The sequence below is a fragment of the Sorex fumeus genome, unplaced genomic scaffold, assembly GCF_029834395.1.
Source record: "Sorex fumeus unplaced genomic scaffold, SorFum_2.1 ptg000183l, whole genome shotgun sequence".
Taxonomy (NCBI): Eukaryota; Metazoa; Chordata; class Mammalia; order Eulipotyphla; family Soricidae; genus Sorex; species Sorex fumeus.
In genome coordinates this window covers 8,947,135-8,951,950 of record NW_026606240.1, presented here as the reverse complement: position 1 = coordinate 8,951,950, position 4,816 = coordinate 8,947,135, and the positions used below count along the sequence as shown (strand labels likewise).

The 4,816-nt window shown below is 40.6% G+C and overlaps 1 non-coding gene across 1 annotated transcript; it reads left to right on the top strand.

Moving 5' to 3' along the window:
* Positions 1–4,404: 4,404 nt before the first annotated feature.
* LOC130017260 (U7 small nuclear RNA) lies at positions 4,405–4,466 on the top strand. Its single transcript, XR_008791363.1, has one exon. It is a non-coding gene; the product is annotated as a U7 small nuclear RNA (small nuclear RNA).
* Positions 4,467–4,816: the final 350 nt, after the last annotated feature.

The following is a 4,816-nucleotide window of genomic DNA, read 5'->3' as shown; positions in this document are numbered from 1 at the left end:
TGAGGTCATGAACCAAGGAGACAAGGAGACGTCAACAAATAAATTTTGGAGGAGTGTATTCACAGCATCTGGAGGGCAGTCCTGCTAGGCAAGAGCATCAGCCTCCCACCACAAGCACAGGCGAGGAAAAAACACATCCTACACACGTGTCATTTTCATAAGCACCCACAAAATTAGTTAACTCATATGTCCCATATCCTGACACCTGTTAGGGTCCGAGATCATGACAGCCTCACCTGTCAAGGAGAACTCTGAGAGACCAAGTCCATGCAAAAGCAAGAGGTTTATTTGAGCATGCTTGGGCTCACAGCATGACCGCAAACCATCAGTGACAGAGAGCCCCGAGCCTCTTCAAAGGGGGCTTTTTATAGGCCATCTTCCCGCGCATTTCAGAAATGCCCACGCACAAATCACCCAATACATTTGAATTATCACATTAGATACTGCACGCAGGCAGCCAGTCATTTTGCAACAAGCCATCAGCACCAGCCACTCTCTTCTGTACCTGTCACCAGGCCATCCCACCGGGCAGTCAATTACGCCTTTTCGGGTTTTATGGCCCTATTAGGTGAATTCCAGGGCAAGAAAATACCTCATTAGGCCTTCTCTGAACTTGTGGCCTTATTAGGCGGATTCCATGGCAAGGAGATGCCTCATTAGGCCTTTTCCAGCCTTGTGGCCTTACCTGGCGAATTCCAGGGGCAAGGAGGAGATGGGGGTACCTGGTGTTGTCAACCTGCCGCAGCTGCAGGGGGGATATGGGCTGGGACTTGCTTTGCTAGGGCCCACTTGTCATGGGGCTATCTTTCAACACCCAGTAAATTTACGTCGACATAAAGTGAAGCAAGCCTTGACATAGAAAATAATAAAACTGATTATACAAAGCAATCAAGTATTGATCATAAACCACACCATTCTTGTGCACCCTAAGCCATTGTTCCTATTTCACTCCATGATTGGCAGGTGCCCTTGTGAGGGATTGCAAGAAATTAAGTCTATAAATACAGATATCAACTCTTCAAACTAAAAAGTAAACTTCTAAAATAACTAAGTTTTGTGTTTTACTATTAAACACTGTACTACTTTAGCACTGTCGTCCCATTGTCCCACTGTTCATTGATTTGCTCCAGCAGGCACCAGTAACGTCTCCATTGTGAGACTTGTTGTTGCTGTGTTTGGCATATCGAATGCGCCCCAGGGAGCTTGCCAGGCTCTGCCATGTGGGTGGGATACTCTTGGTAGCTTGCTAGTCTCTCTGAGAGGGATGGAGGAATCACACCCGGGTGGGCTGCGTGCAAGGCAAATGCCCTACCCACTGTGCTATTGCTCCAGCCCTCCATTTTACTATACATTTTATTCATATTTTCCTCTAATAAACTAAAACTCATAGCTGAACAATAGGTCAACACAACTGAAAAAGTGACTTTCTCCTGCACACCCACTCTATAATTCTTCTTGAGCACTGGTTCAAATTTTGAAAGAATTTAATTTTTGCTGCATAATTCATCCACTACTAAACTAATCAATGACCACTCAGCTACAGAGCGAAGAAGGGACTTTCAATTCATGTGGCTGATCTATTTTAGATCCCAGTTGAATTCAGTGCATTGTCGACTTGAGCACTGTTTGAAGAGTTGATGAGCACAGAGCTAAGAGTAGCTTGAGAACACCACTGGATATGAAGATATACAAACACATAGACAGGAATATTGACTACACATAGAATGCTTTCCATTCCTCAATTCCTGAGCATCATTCTGGGTTACCCCAAGGCCCATTCTGGGCTTTTGATTGACTTAGTTTCATGCTCAACTGTTGTAACAGAATACATGAACAGTTGGAGCTACTCCAGCAATTGGAAGTTTTGTGCAATTAAAAAATATCAGTCTGGGGTGGGGGGTGGGGGGTGGGAGGCATACTGGGATCCACGGTGGTGGGAACCGGTCACTGGTGGAGAGATGGGTATTCAAAATAAATAAATAAATAAATTTAAAAAATAAAAATACTTAACATAAAAAATAAAAAATATAAAATAAAAAAAATTAGTCGAACTGGGAGTAGCTGCCCCAGGATCCATGGTTAGAACCCCAGAGGGTTCCCCGAGCCCTGTTCCCCTGAGCAGTCAGGCAAAAGTCTAGAACATTACAGAATATGTCCCCCCAAAAATAAATAAACACAAAACATGATATCTGAATATTAACGCGCAGTAATTTCTGAGCGTTATTTTTTGGTGGTCTTGGTTGGGGGTCAGGGTTGGAGTACTGTACTGGTGGGTGTTTACATGGAAATCCTTGTGAATTTTATTCCCTTAGTGAAAATGTAAACATTTTGCCTCCATAGGCTATGTGTTCAGCCCCTCCCTCTCAATCTATCTGGTACGTGGTGAGCCCCCAATGTCCTGCTAGCAACCAAGCAGATGTCCTGCTAGAAATCCAAGACCAGAAACGGAAACAAAAATTGAACTTTCTCTACCAAAAAAAAAAAAAAAAAGAAAGTCTGGATAGCAAAGAGGATATGTGGAGAGAGATTGACACTGGTGGTTGGATGCATGCTGCAAAATTGTATGTCTAAGACTCAACTAAGAATAACTTTGTAGGGGCTGGAGCGATAGCACAGTGGGTAGGGCATTTGCCTTGCACTCTCCAACTGAGGTTCAATTCCTAGTATCCCATATGGTCCCCTGAACACGGCCAGGAGTGATTCCTGAGTGCAGAGCTAGGAGTAACCTGAGAGCATCGCCAGGCATGACCCAAAAAGAAAAAAACAACCTTGTAATTCATGGTGTTTTAATAAAATTTTTAAAAAAGAAGAGATTGTGCGAACATTTAATAGGTTAACAATACATATAAAAAGCTATAATAATTTCTAAGAGATTAAAGAAGCAAAAATCAATGATAAACAATATTTGAGTCAACATTAGTGTATTGATGGGGGATGGAATTGACTGAAAATTAAAAAATCCTAAATTTTATATTTATTTGGGACAAATACCAAACTACTGATCCGAATTATAATTCGTAAGGTATTTAAGCTCTAGGAAACTTTTAGGTAATGACTAAAAGTTTAAAAATGTCTTATAGTCTCTAAATCAATGGAGAAAAAATGTATATGAGGGAGGAAAATCTCTGTCTAAAAGAATAGGAGTGGGGAAGATGCCAGAATTTATTTTAAAATTAGAGAGGACCTGAGAGATAGTACAGTGGGTAAGGTGCTTGCCTTGCACACAGCCAACCAGAGTTCAATCCCAGGCATCCCGTGTGGTCCCCCAAGTATCACCAGGAGTACTTCCTAAGTGAAAAGCCAGGAGTAACCCCTGAACATTGCTAGGTGTGGCCCCAAAACCAAACAAAGAAATTAGAGTAAGAAAAAACAAATAGCAAAATTGGGTGGCAAAATAAATTCAAATATATGAGGAATCATGATAGATATGTCTTGAATTTAATGTGAAATTGTCAGAGCAGATAAAAACATACAAATTTAAGCTGCATGTGTTTTTTAAGTACAAAAACACATAAAACAATAAGGGGGAAATGTTAGCAATAAATCTAAAGATATATAGTAATATCCACAAGAACGGTCACTGTCACTGTCACTGTCCTCCCGTTGTTCATCGATTTGCTCAAGAGGGCCCAGTAACACTGTGAGACTTGTCACTGTGTTTGGCATATTGAATACGTCACGGGTAGCTTACCAGGCTTTACCATGTGGGAGAGATACTCTCGGTAGTTTGCCGGGCTCTCTGAGAGGGGCGGAGGAATCCAACTCGGGTCCATGTTGGCTGTGTGCAAGGCAAACGCCCTACACACTGTGGTATCGCTCCAGCCCACAAGAACGTCAATGAAAGTTTATTAATACAACACAAAACAGAATTTAAGATAATAAATAGCTCTGTAGCACTGTCCTCCGCTGTTCAACAAATAGTTCGAGCAGTCACCAGTAACAGCTCCATTGTGAGACTTGTTGTTACTGTTTTTTGCATATTGAATACCTCACTGGTGGCTTGCCAGGCTTTGCCCTGTGAAGATAATAAATACAAAATGAAATTAGTATGATTGCTATATATTATTTAAAATTCAGACTTACCAGAAAGATTTAACAATTCCAACTTAAATGCACCTAATAAAGTAGTTTCAAAATATTTCAAGTATTTAAAATTCTTTTATTAAATCACCGTGAGAAAAACAAAGTTGTCCATGATTGAGTTTCAGTATTACAATGCTCAAACACCTGTCCTTTGACCCGTGTACACTTCTCAACACCAATGTCCTCAATTTTCCTCTTTCCAACCCCACCCCAAGTCTGCCTCTGCCACAGACAGACACTTTTTTTATGTGAAGAACTTAACACCATCGTCTTTGTGGGCAATTCTATCATCACTAATAGGTAAATCAAGAAATTAGTTAAAAGTGTTACAGCTCTTTTAGAATTTGTCTAGCAGTTTTTCTGGTTGCTACTGGAAAGCCCACACTCACCCCCCAAACGAAACGAGTTGTGATACAAAATATTTTAAAAAGCAATAAACTTGTTCGTTTATTTATTTTATTTTTAGAAGCGCCAGGAATCAAATCTGAGTCCTTACACATGCTTTATCACTGAGACATATCCTTGATTCGTAAAATAAGTTCAGTTGTACATACAATACACTGTCCGCCAACAGTGTAGAATGCACATTCTCTCAAGCTCACAGAGAATACTTACAATGACTGGCCAGAACTAATATTAGTACCAACAAATTAAAATAAAAGCTGGTATCATATAGCCTGATTAAACATAGAACATAATTGTTATAGAGATAACACAAATTCCTGAAAGTAAA